This window comes from Arvicanthis niloticus, chromosome 2 (assembly GCF_011762505.2).
Source record: "Arvicanthis niloticus isolate mArvNil1 chromosome 2, mArvNil1.pat.X, whole genome shotgun sequence".
In the NCBI taxonomy this organism is placed as follows: domain Eukaryota; kingdom Metazoa; phylum Chordata; class Mammalia; order Rodentia; family Muridae; genus Arvicanthis; species Arvicanthis niloticus.
In genome coordinates, this window is record NC_047659.1 from 117,774,670 (window position 1) to 117,793,566 (window position 18,897).

At 42.1% G+C, this 18,897-nt stretch overlaps 1 long non-coding RNA gene across 24 annotated transcripts in view; it reads right to left on the bottom strand.

Annotated features, from left to right (window-relative positions):
• The window catches only part of LOC117702737 (uncharacterized), a 104,738-nt gene that overhangs the window by 68,295 nt on the left and 17,546 nt on the right, over positions 1-18,897 (bottom strand). For all 24 annotated transcript variants that reach the window (XR_013108880.1, XR_013108887.1, XR_013108891.1 and 21 more), the window contains exon 2: positions 6,176-6,283. This is a non-coding gene — a long non-coding RNA (uncharacterized LOC117702737). The remainder of the gene's footprint in view (positions 1-6,175; positions 6,284-18,897) is intronic.

Below are 18,897 nucleotides of genomic sequence, written 5' to 3' on the forward strand. Positions count from 1 at the left end.
ACTATGTCCCACACACGGCATTGAACCAAGGGATTTTTAAAAATGAATACAGAGTCAAGAAACTTTTACTCTATTGATGGTACAAATACAGTTACACACAGACATTCTCTTGACACAAAGTAATGGAGCCTCTTGGAGGAGCTGTATTCACCCAACACTCCAGAGAGGAAGCTCCTTGCAAGGTGGTGGCTCAGTCGGTTATCAGGCACCTGTGATTGCTACATTGGTCTTTCTCATTTTAAGTCCTCATCTGCTGCCTTCTTCTTCCACCTACTGGACTTAGAGTTTAAGCCAAAGTCAATCCAATATCCGCTTGCATTCTTATCTGCTGTGAGATGAGCTATCAGTAGGCGCCACATCTGCTCAGATATTTTACTCTACATAGCAACTTAATATATGTCTCCAAAACTTTACGTAGTTTTCTTATTTCTTTTCTAAGTCAAGCATGTATTTGACTGCTTGTCTGCTTTCAATACCCTCTCATTCTAGCCTCTGCCACTAGCCTCCTGCCTCAAAGACCAGGGCCCGAGTATTGTCAGTTCCAGTGGGCCCTTGCTAAGTTCTGTTTGGACCTTCTGAACTATTAGCACCTCTCTTTCCTCACAGGGTTTCTTCTCTTGATTCCTACACTCTGTTCTTATGGTTCTGCCTCTTCTCCCTTTTCTAGAAAACTCTTCATCTACGTCACGGCTATATCTTAACACTTCCTCTGCCACCTGGGACCTCTCCTCAGCTTTTTGCTTTTGTTCTGGCAACAGTGGTGATAGTAAAGGCCATTGAGTTCTCATCATGTCAGGCACACCGTATGTGCATGAGTGTGTGTGGTGTGTGTGTGCATGGTGTGTGTGTGCCCTCAGTTTAGTCACTCAGAAAAGGCACATAACCACAGCTGCTCTGTCACTGTTGTCTCTGAGAGGACTCCATTCCAATGAAACTTCAGCCTCCCAACCTGTGGACAACCACCATGTTGGCATCTCAGGTTGACCCTCTTCCTCTGGCCTCCAAGCCAATTTGTTATCAGCTTTGGAGCTTCTTAACTTGGAAAACCTGCCACTTTCTCCCAGTGAAGGCGTGCACATTCTTCTTTTCTTTCCCTGGAAACCCCTTCCACCTGGCTTCTCTTTTAAATCAAGTCTAACACCTGGATCATTCCCTCCACCCCACCTACCTCTGATAGCTAACTGAACTCTGCTACCTTTGCAAGTTCCTCACTTCCTCTTCTCCTCCCCCCTCCCGCTGTCTTTGTCTCCCTCCCCCATTCCTTGGCTTTATTTTCTTGCCTGATTCTTGCACATTTCTTAACTGCTCTGCCTGTCTCCAGTTGGACCTCCTGCAATTTATTGGCCTGTCTGGTGCTCAAGTGCTTCTTCTAAAAGGCCAAGCTCCTTCCTGAAGACCCTTGCTGGTTAATCATTGCCTCAGAGATAACCTCCACATTCCTTCAGTCTAATCCCAGCCTATTTGTCATGAGTCCCTCTGAAGTCTCACAGCCACCTCCCTGTTTCACCCTCTGCTCCAGACTAACTGGATTACCTGAGTTCTTTGCATAGCTAAAAAGCTACTAGTATTATCCTTACTGGGTGCTATGCCACTGTCGCTTCATCATTGAAGCTGCCAGAAATCAATCAGTAATGGTCATGGGGAGGCAGCTGAGGTCCAATGGGTTTAAGAGCCAAGTTCCTAGAAGCCTCTTGGCTCTAGAAGCTTGGCTCTTCATCACCATGCTCTAGGGAAATGGCACATAGCCCAGTGTGACCCACCTTCCAGTCTTCTCCAGAAGCCCCGTGTTAACCGGCTCATTCCTTCAGGTCTTAATTCAAGAATCAGCCCTCTAGAAAGCTGTACTTAACCTATGGTCCTGATGTTAATCATTATCTTTTTTTTTCCAGTTAAAAAGACCATTATATATAGGGTACATAGTTTTTGTTTTATTTTCATTTTTGTTGTTGTTGTTTGTTTTTAAGACAGGGTCTCATACGGTAGTCCAGACCTAGAATGGAAATTTCTCTGGATCCCAGACTGACCTTGAATGTATAGTAATCTTCCTGTTTTAGCCTTCTAAGTGCTGGAGATTACAAGCATGAGCCACCATGCCTGGCAAGGATCCATACTAACTTAATATGGTTTTTTGCCACAAAAAGTCCACCATCATATACATAGGCAACCTCAGTCCACATCTCATTTTCTATATAGCACATGTACACATACAAAAGAAAGCTCCTATGTACACAGCAAAGCCCTGTGTTCAGTTTCTATTCACCTGCCTAAACTGATCTAAGTTCCAGCTTTTCTAGAAGAAGCCTCTTTGGGGGTTGTTTTGGCACTCTGATGCTTCCACTGTTCCCAACAACAACAACAACAACAACAACAACAAAGAAGAAGAACTCCTAGCCAAGTCCTCACTAATACATAGTGGAAGAACACAACCTGAATGAATGGTGAACAGTTACAGGAAAGATAGCCAGCAATTTGGGGGTGCCTACGAACCACCACCTTCAGCTAAGCACATGGCATTCATCTCTTTGTGCTTCTGGTTTTGTTTAAGAGGGAATCTGGGGTGTTTCTGGCTGGTCTTTCAGGCCTGAGTTCAAATGATCAACCTGGGTGTCTTAGTCACTTGGGGAAGGCATATAAACCCAGCTGCTTTGTCCTTGGTGTCTCTGATTGGTCTCCATTCCAATGAAATTTCTGCCTACCAACCTGTTGACACCTGTCACACTGGTATCCCAGCCAGAGCCCCTTCCAAAGTGAAACTCTGCCTCCAAAGTATAGGGTAATTGGTGCACACCACTATAAGCAGTCTTTCACAATATAGCCTTAGGAGACAGGGGTTTTCATATCTACCTTAAGATGAAAAAGAAAAAAGAAAAGCCAGGTTAACAAGTCATTGGTCCCACAGCTAGAGTGACTCAGGATTGGAATTTTAAACTAGTAAACTGATGATTTCAATACAAAGCTATCATTCCAGATGTGCTTTCTTTCTTGCTCTTCAGAAGTGATTGTAGCCAGCTGGGGTAGTGCACCCCAGCACTAAAAGAGATGATGGTGGAAGATTGTTGTGAGTTCAAAGCCAGCCTAGGTGACACAGCCTCCTGTCCTACAAACAAAACAAAATAAAGCAACAATAACAACGAAGAACTGCTAGCCAAGTTCTCACCTCCCTGTTCTGCACAACAGGCTTAGCCCAGAAAGACTGTTCTAATCCTACATTTTATCCATTAACATCTTTTAAAATACTACATGGAAATTTTAACAGTAATCCAACCACAGCCTGACTGGTACAGCAGGCAGCAGGGCCAGTCTTCCTTTGATCTGACCTACTTAACAGCTTAGACACGATTGTTAGTTCTGAGTGAGCATGAAATCCACCTTAACTCCCATGCTACTCTAACAACTGAGCTTGGGAGTAGCAAAAACAAAACAAAACAAAACAAAATTGATGTAGTGATGTAGAACCCAACAATCTTCTATTTCTTGTGTGTGTGTGTGTGTGTGTGTTCAGACAAAGACTCATTTGTAAAATTATACAATAAATTACAGTAATATATTTCCTGGAAAGCCAACACATACATATACATGAACAGAAACTAGGTCTTTACTTCACACCATAGATAAACTCAAAGTGTATATGGACAAACATATAAAATAAAAAAAGTGTCTAGAAGAAAATACAGGAGAAAATCTCTTTGACCTCATATTAGAAAAATCTTTGGAGGTCATTCTTTGCTTTTGAGACAGGGTCTGGGTGTTGCCCAGGCTAAGCTCGGGGGTTACAAGATTTCTGCCTTGGCCTCCTGAGGATTCCAGGCATATACCGCCACACCCATGGCCCATATGTTCCTTAACAGCTCATTGAAAACACAGAACATGAAAGAAAACTTTGAAAAGTTGGATTTCAAATCAAACACTTTATTCAGCAATACAAAGATGCACCCCTAGTAGAGGGTAACTAATACTTGTAAGGCATCAGAGAAGTTACCCAGATTGTTTTCAAAAATAAAAATATTAAACTCTCCCTTTTTTGTGGTGGCACAAGCCTGTAATCCTGGTACTTCTGAGGGCAAAACAGCAGGATTACGAGTTCAAGGACAATCTAGCCTACCTAAGCAAACACCATCAAAAATAACTGCAAATTCAATAACAGAAAAATAACTCAGTAAAGATCCAAAAAGATACTTTACTTACAAAATATATTTGTACGCATAAGCAGAGTGAAGATGTTCAACACCATTTGTCACTATGGAAATACAAAACAACCAAGGGAAACTAACATGGTAGTATTAGAACAATTGAATGATGCTTGAATAGTACAAATACCAATATGTAGAACTTATAAGCATTCCTCGTCAAGAAGAGTAGAGTAACTTCCAAAACAGTTTAGCGGTCTCCTACATTGCTAAGGTTAAGCACAAATCTACCTACACATGACTCAGTGCTCTTATTCCTTTACACACACACACACACACACACACACACACACACACACACACACACACACACAGAGTCTGTATGTCTATGATGGCAGTATTAATGATTACCCAAACATAAAGACAACATAAATGTCCTTGAAATGATAAATGCATGGACAGTCCGTGGTACATTCCTGCATTCAAATACCACACAGCCACACAAAGGAACTGACTGTTACTCCATGCAACAACATAAAGTACCTTCAAATGTATTCACTGAGGAAACCAGCCAGGCACATAGCCTACTTTAATATGATTCGTTTACATGACATTTCGGAACAGGCAATACTATAAGATAGAAAACAGCTCAGTGACTGACAAAGACTTGAGGTGGGAGACACTTGCCTACCAAAGGAGCACAAGGTAGCTTTCTTAGGGTCAAAGGCTTCTGAGCCTGGATCATGGTGTTGGCTAGATGACATATATGCATTGCTAAGCTTATGAAACTGTTCAAGAAAAAGGATAGATTTCAGCAGATGTACATCAGTGAAGAGTGGATTCCTGTATGGAACCAATAGCAAAGAGAGACAAAGCAAAGAGGTAAACTGGTAAACAGTAATTTATAACTATTCTTCTAATCAGCTAGCTAGCTTCTGTTTATAGAGATTTCAGGGTTTTTTTTTTTTTTAAAGATTTATTTGTTTTTATTTTATGGTTAGGTGTTTTGCCTATGTGTGTGTGTTTGCAGAATGTGAAGAAGAAAAGAAAAGGAAAATGTGGCTTTGCAAGCCCTGTGAAAACTCTCTACAGACTGGATCCTTATGAAAATGTCAGTTCCAAATACCACTCGACAGATGTTTTTCCCTCGCTTTATGTTGGGATGGACCCGGAACCAACTTCCCTTTCAGATAGTCTTCTTCATGGTGGAGTAAGGGCCCCAACGACATAAACCTGCCAATCATTTCCAGCGTAGATATCACCATCCCCCTGAGACCCTCCAAACCAGAGCTAAATATCCACGGCCCACCTTCATGTTAACAAACACATTTTCACTGTTGGCCTGGGCAAGTCCTTTATGCATATCATCAGGACCCTGGCAGTTTGGTGACCCGGATGACCCCTGAATTTTTCTCTTTCTCACACTGTACCCTAATACTTGGGGCTAGTAAATAGTTTTAAAGAAAGAAGAGATTAATCCAAGCTGTTGGCCATCTTTGTAGATGTGCTACCAAAACAGGGAGAGGGATTCTGTAGCTTAAGGTGTAAGGCTACAGGTAAGTTCCTACTCGTAGAGCAGCCACCAATATTACAGGACCAAAACACTAAACCTTTGAATAGCACATCATAGAGGTAAATAAAGATTGGGTAAGTATTCCCCAAGTGGTGACTCAGAGACTCAGGTCCCTTAGTGTTTGGGTCATTGTGTGCTCTACACAGTGAGCATTACTGGGCAGGAAAGAAGTGATATAGAAAGATGCTTGCATAGATCCCACAATGGCCCAAGTCCACATCACACAATGAGACACCAACAGTAGTCCAATTTCAATTGGCTTGAGATGTATCTCAGTGGTAGAGTGGGTATTATGCATGGAGTCAGAGCTCTGTGTTCTAACCCCAAAAGGACATAAGGAAGAGGTAGAGTTTACACTACCTCCTCCTGTAATGAGGGGTCATCAATGTGGTGAAGGAGACCCCACATGCCTTTGAAGGCTGAGCTATAAGGCAGTATGACTTCAGTCTGGCTTGTTTTCTCTGTCAGTGCTCACCCTTGAAATGTATCCAAATGAAGCCAAGATCAATGGGCTTCAGCCCTTTCAGTGGAGGCTCTAGCCATGGTGGAACAGGGAAAGCCATCTTGCTGTGTAATTCCTAACCTGCAAAGAAGAAGAAATAAGAAGTCATTATTGTTTTAACCCATAGAATTTAGGATCATTTGTTACACACGGATAGCTAAATGATATACTGGGATTCCTGCCATTATCTATTGTAATCTTGTAGTCTTCCAGTATGAGGTGCTTAATGGGGTCCTCATTCTCAGCTAAGAAGACCTTACCACCCTTACTGTCTTCACTGACATTGCCATCAGTTATTGCCTCTGTCAAGGTTTAAACAAAGGGCACAATTGGCATTCTGAGACTAGCAATAGCAGTGAGGTATTGCTATCCTAAACCAGATGAGCCAACTATTAAATATCTACTATATTTGACAGAATCTCTAGTTATGGGAGGGAGGATAAGTGTCTGAAAAGAGTTGTGACCTTCCAAGGCTAGGGGTCTCCAGTGATCTACTTACTCTGACTAAGTCTTAGGCTTTAATAGCCCCTTCAGCTATGAACTTATCAAGGGATGAATTCATTCAGGAAATTAGTAGCCTTGTGATGTAATCAATTCTCATTTGAACTAATAGCTAGGAGCCAAGATTTCAACAAACGAGTCTGCAGCATATGTCTCATATCCAAATTATAACAACACCCAAACCTTCTTTCTTATCTTATACTCTAATTGGCTTAACCCAACAGGAAAATAAAAAGTAGTGGGGAGCCTGACTAATAAAGCCATTAGGATCAGTGTCCTGGAGGAGACAAAATGATGGAGGAAAAAAGATGCAGAAATGTAGACACCTTACACATTCATCACCATCATAATTTTCATTATCATATCTCCCCTTTCAACATCACCATTATCATTAGCATCATCATCATCACCATTACCATGATCTTCATCATTATTACCATGATCATCAACATCAGTTACCATCATCGCCATAATGGTTTTGTAATAATAATTATGGACACATAATCCATATGTCCATCCTCCTTTAAATTTACAAAAATTATTCTTCATATTTCTATTTTATCATCTTTAGAAATTTTTTTTGCAGTGTCTCCTACATCTAACCAAGGTGTTGGCACATAACTAGTCCTTGGTATTTCAAGAAATGATGTACAATACCTACTATACCTAAACCTCTATGCTAGAATCATGAGTATAGAGAAGCAAATTATAAGACAACTGAGTCAATACAATAAGCAAGATACACAATGTTAGATTTGATCAGCGAAGACTCCTGGAAGATGTAGTACCTTGGGTAAGAGACAACTCCCAAAAGTTGTGGTGCCAGCATTGGACTTGGGTGTGAGAACATCGAAGCAGATACATCTGGGAGACATACCTCTTCTATAAAGAGGGAAAGAACCACATAAAGAAAAAAATTGGAAGTGGAGAAACAATATGTTCTGACGGTAGGAGATGTTTGTGGTTTTGCTATTCTTAGAGAGTAAAGGGATAAGAAGTGAGTCATGAACCTGAAGAAATTGAGTGCTCATATTGAGATCAGTCTTAAAAGTCAAGAAGAGGTATTTCTACTGAGCACAAGAGGTGCAGGGAAATCACTAATGCTTCTCAGGTATAAAAAGAAAGTATTTTATCTGCTCTTCAAAAATGTCAAGGTGACATCATTAAGTAGGCTACATAGAGAAATCACAGATACCAAGTAGGGACATTATTTTCAGTGTTTTGTTCTATTTTCAGTGATAAGAATCTGGGGTAGGGCCTGGAGAGATAACTCAGTAGTTAAGAGCACTGACTGCTCTCCCAAAGGTCCTGAGATCAATTCCCAGCAACTATGTGATGACTCACAACCATCTGTAATGGTATCTGGTGTCGTCTTCTGGTGTGTCTGAAGATAGCCTCTGTGTACTTATATACACAAAATAAATAATTCTTTAAAAATAAGAATCTGGAGTTGAATGCAAAAATGGTATGGTAACTGGCTGACTATCTGAAACTCAAGACCATGACACATGACCCTTCTCATAGCCAGTCATAGTACTTGTAATGTTGCTCAACAATCACGGGTATTTGTTCAGTGAGTTCTTAGTACCAGGCAGTGGTTTTGATAATATGGATAGGTCAGGAAGCATGACAGATAAGGCCAGAGAAGAAGGGGGTGCCACAAAGATTCCAAACTAGGAGCTGACGCACTGGTTTTCTTTGCCTGGAATGTCCTTCCTCTCCTCTCCTTTATCTACAAAATGCTTACTCATGCTTCAAAACCACCGTTGACACCCCAGCATTGGTTCTCCTGGCCCTTCCTCTAAAACAACTGGGATTTCAGGAGGATAAGAAAAGCTTTTACACTTACAAGAGCTTGCAGAGGCTACAGAGGTGACTCATTCTGTAAGATGCAGGCCATGCAAGCATGAGGTTCTGTTTTCTGATCCCCAGTATACATAAAAACAACTGCAGTGGCACACACTTGTAATCCCAGTGCTTGAGGACGTGGACTGGTGGCTCCTTGGAGCTTGCTGGTCTAACTGGTAAACCCAGTTCAGTGAGACCCTGACTTAAAAATAAAGTTGGAAAGAGATTCGGAAAGATATCTGGTATATATCTCTGGCCTCTATTTGCACAAGCACAAGCACACACACACACACACACACACACACACACACACACACACACACACACACACACAAATATACTCACTATAACATAACATACACAGAAAGAGAAGGGAAGAGAGAGAACTTGTGAATGCCTTTTGATAGCTTTTTTTTTGTTATTGGATTAAATCATCAGCAATATCTCATTGGTTAAGTTTGAAATAAATAAAATAAAGCAACTTATTTGTGCTGAAATTCATTATTCATCATAATAGTTTGATAAACAAAGGACTCTCTCATAGCTTCCTTCCTCATCTTCACCCCAAAGGACTCTAGGGGAGGGACATGCTATTCAGTAAGATACCTAGGCTTTCTGGGAAACCTATGTGTGTTCTTAGTCCTCACTTGTTGGACTAAGGCAGCAGGTGAAGGGGTGCAGAGACAAGAAAGGTCAGCATGGCCTTAAGACTTAAGTTGGAACTGAGGTTTTCCCACTAATGCCAAGGCCTTGGACAAGGATCAAAGCGTCACAGAGGCCCCCTTTCCCACCTGTTCAGAAGCTCTCAAGGGAAGGTTGAGAGTGGTGCAATAGAAAACTCTCTGCATGCATTTGATAGTTAAAGAACTTTTGTTGAGCTCAAATAAATTTCACAAGGATACCAAACGCAGGAGGGAAATGCTGCCGAAGATAGAACATAAGGCTGCCTTCTGTTGCCTGTTGGAACTATGTACTAAGATCCCATTGTGAGCACACATCTTAAATGCACTAGAAGGTAATGGGACACTTGTTGTTGCTGCTGCTGCTGTTGTTGTTTTAAAACAAAGTTTCTCTATGTTGCCCTGGATGGATATCCCTCATACTCAGAGATCTGCCTGCCTCTGCCTTCCAGGTGCTGGAATTAAAGGCAGGAGCCTTCACACTCTCCTGGCAAGAAAAACTTAAAAACAAACAAACAAACAAACAAACAAACATTGGATTTGAAGTCTTTTTCACAAGAATACATGCCTGGTACTGTACACACAGTCAGAAACCTGTGGCTTGAAGGGGTTGGAGGCAAGGTCAAAGATTCTAGGCAGAAATCTACTACATACACTTTGCAAAATGGATGTGTACTTCATGTCCATGCCCATAGACCAATGCTATCCTTAGTCTGGTCAGAGAAAGCTCTTTTTGTAGTAGGCAACAGTTGATATAGACATTCACAACTGAGCAGGGCGGTGGTGGCGCACGCCTTTAATCCCAGCACCTGGGAGGCAGAGGCAGGCGGATTTCTGAGTTCGAGGCCAGCCTGGTTTACAGAGTGAGTTCCAGGACAACCAGGGCTACACAGAGAAACCCTGTCTCAAAACAACGACAACAACAACAACCAGACATTCACAACTGGTCAAAATGCTGAGAGTAAATGACAATTGAGTTCTCAACCCTAAGCAGGACATCTATGCCACCACCTCCAGGGCTGAGGAAACATCACAAAACAGGGAACAGAAAGATTAGGAGAACCACAAGAGAAAGAAGACTATCACAAAATGCCAACTTTGGGAGATGACATGCCTGTTGCAATCAAGAACACACAGCAGCTGTGGCTCCCTGCACAAGATCTGCACAAAATAAAATTTATAGTCAAGAACAGCACAATGTCTCATGTAAGTTCATGATTTTCTAATGTGGCACTTTTATAGCTACCTTGAAGTGCATACAGCCTGCAGGCAAAGATATGACATGCCAACAGAACCCATTGCCAACCTGTCTTAGGAAATAAACCAAAGGAAGTCAGGAGGCACATGTGAAGAGCAGTGGGGCAAAAGTAGAATCAATACAGGATACTTTTTCAAGGAGGTAGAAGGATTTTGAGTTCTAGACCAGCCTGGGGTATATAACCAGACCCTATCCCAAAAATCAGAAAAACACAAAGGATAACAGAACAGAAAAGACTAAAAAAGATCTGAACAATGCCTACATATATATTGAGATAGTGGACATGTCAGTCTCTCACTCTTTTTCACTGTGATTTGTTGAAGAATCTACATGCCCAGAAACTTCACACCATCTGGACCTTGTTGGTGATGTCTGTGTATATTCCTCTGCCCTCTGAATTTTCAGTCATCTGAGAGTTAGACCTTAAGGCTGCTGCAATTCTCATTTGACTTCTTGTTGAAAACATTCTGTTTCTGAATGCATTACATTAATTATGCATCTCTTTTCCTGATGTTCAGACTGATACATGATTAAAGACAATCTACCTAACCTGTCCACTTCAGATTCTCAGTTATCTGTCATGATGCTGGCAGGAATATGCAAGCTGTTTTTTATTTGTTTGTTTGTGGTTTTATTTTTGTTTTTGTTTTTTTAAGACAGAGACTCATGCATATGTGGCTGACTTTCAACTCACTATGTAACTGAAGATTTCCCTGAACTTCTTACCTTCCTGATCCTATTTCCTGAGTTCTAGGATTGCAAACATTTATCATCTCATTGTCTATGTGATGCTGGGGACAAATTCAAGGCTTAATGCATGTTGGACATTCTACCGACTAAGCTATATTTCTTCAAGAAAATGCAATCTATGTTTATCAACTGAAAACTTAAGATCCAAGATACAATAGATCAAAACATAGTAACCACCAATATTTTTAAGATTTATTATTTATTATGTTGATCTATGTGTAGGTGCCTGTATATGTTTGTGTTTACCACATGCATGCAGGTGCCTGGGAATCTAGAAAAAAATAGATTCCCTGGACTAGACATGTCAGGCAGATATGGGTGCTGGGACTCAAGCCCAGAGCTTCTGCAAGAGAAATAAGCACTCTTAGCTACTGAGACATTTCTCCAGCCCCACTAATATTTCTTTAATATAAAATTTCTGTGGTTGTTCCATGACAAACTATAATTAATTTTTTATAAAATATAAGAAAACGTTATAATATGTTCCATCACTGAAATTGAAATGATAGGTGTGGAATACTGTGGATTTTTTAAATTAAGTATTAAATGATAACCAGAAAGCAATTTTAGAAGCTACTCCTCTTGTGGACATTGGACAGACTCTGTGAACAGCACAGGTGGTGCCTGAAGCTGATGCTGGGTGATCCTGAGAGTGGCATGGTCCTCTCCTTGTTATAAAGCATCTGCACCCAAGTATGGGAAAGTGCCAATAAACATGGCATTACCAAAGAAAAATTAAAAGCACTTGATAAGTAATTAGAGAAAAGATAGTCTTGATATCACTAATACATTGACCCACAGACTTTCATGTAACTAAAAGTGTGAATTGGAGGTTCCTTGTGGTCACAAGCCATGTCATTTTGGCTTAGGCCAGTGGATGGCCACCTAGAATTGTGTTGACTTTACATATGTCCAATGTGTCAGAAACCTTCTAAAATTTACCTAAGCTGTCAGAATTTGTGCCAGAATCTCTATATACTTCTTGGAACATGTCTGATAAATACCAACCCATTTATAATCACTCATGGCCTGGAAAAGCCCTAAAAAGCAGAGGTGAAAGCCAACTGCCTTTGCAAAGGACTGTCTAGTATCTTACTCCTTAAAATCCTGCCCAGACACATCCACTTTTACAAAATGAATTGTTCTATCAATACTCTGGAAGTAAGGGTATGTCTAATGTGCCACACAGAGGGCGACTGCTATAGAATGGGGTAGGTAGTGATCCATCAAATGGCAGTCTAGTGAGGTAGTCATTCACCCAGGTCCACACTCTAGGCCCTGGAATGGAAGAAGAGGGCAAAGGACGAAGAGACAGCTAAGCCCAGAAATACTACAGAAAATGAGCAATTCACACCCAAAATGCTAGTCTGAAGAACAAAAAAATATCTAAGCCTCAACATTTCTGTTCAGGATTCCAAGAGAATCTCTGCCCCTACCCACACTCACTGCCCAGGCCCTGCCACTAAACCTATTTATCACCAGCTATTCCCAGACCTATGCACTCTTCCCATCAATTCTGAATTGGCTAGGATGTTACCATTCCCAAATTCCCCATTTCCCAACCTCATTCCCTGTCGGGCCTAACACGAGGTCTAATCTCCATTCCACCTTCACCCTTCAGTCACGTACACAGGTGGAGGGTGTGATGAACAGGCCCTAGAGAGATTTACATACTAATAAGGTACCTGAAGGCCAGAGGGTGGAGCCAATTAAGCATTCCTCCCCAGCCCCTCCCCCCTCTTCCCCTCCCTATTTAATTCAGGTCCACCCTGGGTTTTGTGGGGTATGCATCCAGATCCATCCACCATCCGCCATGTCAATAAATCGGTTTTGGAAACCCAAGGACTTCCTTGTGTGTTGGGGCCGCATTGTGAAGAACCATGAGGAACTGTGGGGAGGCCTTTAGTTAATAAGCAGCCAGGCCCATCTTCCAGCTGGAGGAACCCAGAGCATGCCCAGCCGACTACCCACAGCATGGCGGGAGGAACCCTGGGTTTGCCAGTCATATTTTTTCCTACAATCCCCCTGATTCCCAACCTCCAAGGCTGGCATCTGTCAAGGTCCAGCCTACTTGAGCACAGAGTGCCAGGCTCAGCTGGAATGACTGGGTAGGAAGCTGGCTTCATCAAGAGCTTCTCCCAGACAACCCCAGGCCCTGTCTAATCACTAGCTCTCTAGAGGCTGTAGGCATTGTATAGGAGTGCCTTATGGTCTGGCACGAGAAGGCTAAGTATACCCTATGAACAGAGAGTGCCTTAAAACTGACAAGAAGAAATTAGTCCTCTATGCCCTGTTTCAGAGAATATCTGTGGAGGTCTGTGGGCCCAGAGCTGCATGGCCAAAAGACTGTAGCTTTGTGCCTAAGAAGGGGACATTTTCAATGCAGAGCCTAGAAAAGTGGGAAGAGGGTGAGGCACCCTAGCCTGAGAGCAGTAGGTGTGCAGACTGGAATCCCATGCCTGCTCATGATGGCCCTTGAACCCCACTTGAGACAAATTCCTCAGATAACCATAAACTCCCATAGCAACTCGGTTGATGTTGGTATTTTTACTGAGATTCTGAATCCAGAGGTCAGACAGAAGAAGCAGGTTTGTATTTTTCTCAAATAGCTATCAGAAGAACCCAAGCTATTCTGGTTGACTCCAAGTATTGGCTGCTTACATCACTTTCCACCTAGGTTTCTCTAACAAGTGGGTCTGAACTGCCATCATCACTTATTTCCAGAACAGACTAGGAAGCATGCTGTGTTCCTCAATAGTCTAAGGAATTGCTTTGTTTTATCTTTGAAAGAAGAGGAAGATGAACAGACCAATGAGAAGAGTTGACACTTCGAAGCTTTTCATGGGCATTAGGGGCAGGAAGAATGACTTGACCTAATAGGTTCAAGTCAGATTGGTGCCTGTGCTCAAGCAAGAGAGATGCTTTCCAGAATGGTTGACAAGCATCCCGGAGACTTATCTCCTCCAGAACCATGGCTTAAAAAAAGCACAAGGGAACAACCAAATGTCTCGTCTATGCCACTCCTACAATATGGCTGGAGTGGCCAGTGTTGTAACTCTGTGGAGATCCATGAAGACAGCATCCCAGCTGGAAACAGAAGGGGAATATGTCTATATGTCGATTCCTAGGATGATGAGTCAGGGGATGAAGCTTGCAGAAGAGGCAATGGTGAATAAGGAAGATTTACTGGGTTGTCATCAGCAGGCCTCCTAGTCTACCAGGACCACCAGTTGGGCTAAGTAGAGGAACCTGGGTAAGGGGTGACACGAGAGATATATTCCTTAGGACTGGTACCTGATGTAAGCAAGTCGTGCATGGGCACCTATATGCCCTATAGCACCATGTCCTATAACATGTAGGCAACCCTTTCCCATGGCAGAGTCAATACTGTGTGCCAATGCCAAGTGTTCTTCAACCAAGGAGGCTGTTCTCAACCCCGTTTAGGAAAGAAAGGATGCAAGTTTCTGCATAAGAGGCTCCCAGAATCATCACCTAACAGATTTTTAAGATTGTATGTACCCATCTTTCTAGAAAATACTCTGGTATCCCAAATGTAGACTACATGTGGCTCCCCTATGCCTCTGTCCCTGGCCTAGAATAGAGTTGAAGCTAGCCAGCTCTCAGAATCCTGTCTCTCTAGACATGTCTAGGCAGGTCTTCAGATTGGTGGTGTTCTCTTCTATCTGCCTATGAGTGGTCCAAGGTCAAAGAGTTTTCTAGCATCAGGGAGCACTGTGTAGACCCACCATATGCAGAACTGTTCTCCACAAGGCTGTGATAAACATAGGCTGAGTTCAGTATGCTTTTGAGTGTTTGTTTGTTTGTTTGTTTGTTTTTCTAACATCAGAGAGACATCGCCAAAGATCACTTTTCTTCTCTTACATGTTCATAGAAAGGAAGTCTGTCTGGGATGGTAGCTCAGCACAGTGGAGTCCCACCATAGCCCCTGATGTGGCCCCAAAGAATCACACATCTAAGCTTTTGACATCCTCTATGGGGTAAAATTAAAGAGGACATAGGCATGGAGTTGGAGTCACCTAGCCCTGCTGTTCCTCCCTGCATGCCCTCTAAGTGTGGTTACATCTTTCTGGGGTCTATTCTGCCTAGCTCATCTAAAGACTCAGTCCCTCCTCACCCATAAATATCCCCTACTGACTTGAAAGTGAGTGGCCATGAACTGGAATTCTAGAAGTCTCTTCAGAATACTTTACATTGGAAGCACTTGTTGCCTCCAAAACAATCTTTGGTCCTTTCTTCCAAGCATAGAAACAAATTTCAATTTAGAAATTCTTTTCCCAGGACGATATATCAGGAATGTGATTTGGGAAATTGAGGACCAGCTATCTCCCATTTCTCAGCCAGCAGTCAAGTCCAGAGGCCCTAGGAAATGTTGCCAAACTGTTACTTGTTGTCCTCGAAAGAGCAGTGACAGAATAAATTGCTATTTGTTTGGTTTTGTTTCCCATATACAAAACCTCCTGGGCTCCGACCCCAGGCTGCTGGCATTTTAATTAATGTTAATGTCGGCTGACCCCTCCTCCCCCTAGTGACTCCAAGATAAATTGGCAACTCCAGACAAAGCCATGTGTGAGTGCGGGTACCCAGGAAAAGCCAACCTCTCAGGAAGGCTGCCTGGGCTGGGTAAGCTGCCCCTCCCCCACCCTCCCAGTCAACAGCGAATTTTTTCAGTTCAAGTAAGAATGGGAGATACATTCTCTTAAAAAATAAATAAATAAATAAACAAATGCTTTGGAACCTCTGACTCTCAACTTTCTGTTTTTTTTTTTTTTTTAATTTCAAGAATGTATTTATTCAGAAATCAATACCACTAGAATATAATCAAATCCTAACTTAACAACAGAAGAAACACTTGGAGCTAAAGTGTGATCAATACCCAGATTCTAGCCTGGTGATCAAGCTGCAATTCAAAAGGATGTTTGTCTCCTTCTGCTGGGTCAGTGCAGAGTCACACTTTCCCTAAGAGACATTGTGTTTCTGTTTAAAAATATTTTTCCCTGTAAATTTTTATCCCTCACCCGACTCCCACACCCAGCTTTCCCAGATTAAGCGTTTTATCCAGTTTAAACGATGGGGATTTAAATTGCTATTTTAGTAGAAGAGGCTTGATTAAAACCTGTGTCCTCATCAAATTATTGGACAGTGGTTCTTGGGCTCTGTTTACATTAGTGTCAACCTTAATTTAAATTCTGCATAACTATATTTGCCTCACTAAATGCATTCACCAGGAACACACCACAAATTACTTTGCATTATGAGCAGAGTCTCTTTGTCTATCACAAAGTGTTTTGAAATTAGCACCATAAGTAACTAGCTGTAAGTGTCACTCGATCCCCTTAATGCCTCATTAATCAAACCCCGTGTCAGCTGGTGTGATGTCCAGGCCGCTTACATATAAGATCAGCATCACTTGTTCCTTGCGTTTGACCACAGTCTTTAAACTCAATTCATTATTTGTGAGTTTGTCCCCCTTGGTGATGCTCCTCCCCGGGGGGGGGGGGTCCCAACACGTGCAGCTTTGTACCCTTCCAGAAATTAGAAATAAAAACCCGGTATCTCTCCTGAGGAAAGCCATGGACTCCGGAGGAAAAGTCTTTTTTTGCAGAAGAGGATTCCCTACCTGTTTTTCAAATTATTCATCATAATTCAACATGATTTTTAGATATATCTTAAAATACCACAATAAAAAAAATAATCCCTGGACCAAAGTTAGAAAAAGAAAAATGAATATATTTATCTGGGCCGGTTAACATCCCTGCTACAGTTTGTGGAGAGATGGAAGGCATGTTGCCTAAGCATATAATCAGAGGGAAAAAAACAAAACCGTGTACCTTTATTATAGGATACAATGAAATGTCTGTTTACAAAAGAAGCAGAAAAAACTGGAACAGGATTTAAATGTGTAATACATTTTTAAAGATTATTATTCATTTCTTACCTGTATATAGAAAATCATAGCAAAGATGACACATTTGATAGGAATCTTTATTTTGGTCTTTTCATAGGTGTCATCAAATACTTGCAAATGTCTAGGTATCTTTTTCTCCCTACACACACACACTCCCTACACACACAGAGAGACACACGAAAATATAATACTCACTGCCATCAAAGTAACTTTCCAGCTATGCCTGGGGACATTTTAGAGGCCGTCTGTGTGTGTGTGTGTGTGTGTGTGTGTGTGTGTGTGTGTCTGTGTGTGTGTGTGTGTCTGTGTCTGTGTCTGTGTCTGTGTCTGTGTCTGTGTCTGTGTGGTGAATATGTTGTAGATGGAAATTTCCCTGCAGGAGAGCCCTCCAGCAGGAGTGGGAGTTGACACGTGGCCTCTGGTTGCCGGCTCACAGCACCCCCCCACAGTGAGCAGAGATGAACAGGTGCCCCAAAGGCACCATGTGAGGTCGCCTCTTATAGAGGAGTGTCTCAATGGGAGGCCTTTGGCTTCCTGGCCTTTCCCTCTGACCACCCAGCAGGAAAAATATAAGGAAGAGGTTTTTCCCCACCAGTTTTGTCAGTGGGAAAAAAAGACAGAGACGCAGACATTCAAGCATTCAGAGCCCCCAAACTTACTGGGAGCACTTGGACTTTGGGTGGTGAATGTTTGATGCACTCATAGCCAACCATTTTCCTGGCGTAAAACTTTTTTTGCCTTTTCACCTTGTAAAACCATTCATGCTAAATCAGCCTTATTACAATAGAATTAAGCATCGGAAGAGCCTCGCTCCCAAAGCCAACTAGTAGGAAAGTCCATTGAGTCAGAACACAGCATCCAGCGGCACAAACACCCGGTTCGATTTTGACTTTGAAATAACTTCGGAAACATCAGCTTGGGTATAAACTACAGGTTAGACCCCGTGTCCACTTTCTTTTGTGGTGGTTAAAACAAGCTGTGTTTTTTAAGAGGATGCACGTGGGAGAGCATGTTACTGATGCTGTAGGTGGCATTTACTCTGGTTATAAGTGCAATTTACAGCAAATACAAAAGCAATTTATGCCCCATCTTCAGGTCATCCTCTTCCGAATATGATATATTATCATTACACAATTTGGAACAAGTGAACTGTTAGAGGAAGAGCCCAAACTGATATTCAGAAACCTAATATTGTAATCGAACAATTTTTAAAATTAACTCCTTCATATTCTGCCCCATTTTAGCAGCTGAAGGAAGCTGAGAATGGTTTAACACTCAGTTTCAAAACTACTCTTCCCTACACAGCATACAGATACAACTCTTCCCCAGAGGCAACATTTTGGCACAAAACACTGACCCTTTAATAAAACTGGCCCACAACGATCACATCTTATGCCAGCTTGGATTTTAAAAGGAGAGAAAGAAAGGCATGAACCAGACATCAGCAATGTGAGAGTCTTCCCTCTGTCCCCTCCCCCTCAATTCGTTCTTCCCTCCCTCCCAGTCCCCTGGTTAAAAGAAAGAACTGATCTATGCCTGGTACAGTAAAAGACACCCCGAGATTTAAGGGGATAAGTGAAGCCTTACTTAGCCACAAGGCTGCAGCTGTGTTCTTATCTGGCCAAAGGAGACGGGACAACAAAAGATCCCAAAGAAGGGACAGTGGATGCATGGGAAAGCCAGTACCCCAGCATTGTGGTGCCCTTCTGCTGAGCAAATAGTTCAAACTGTT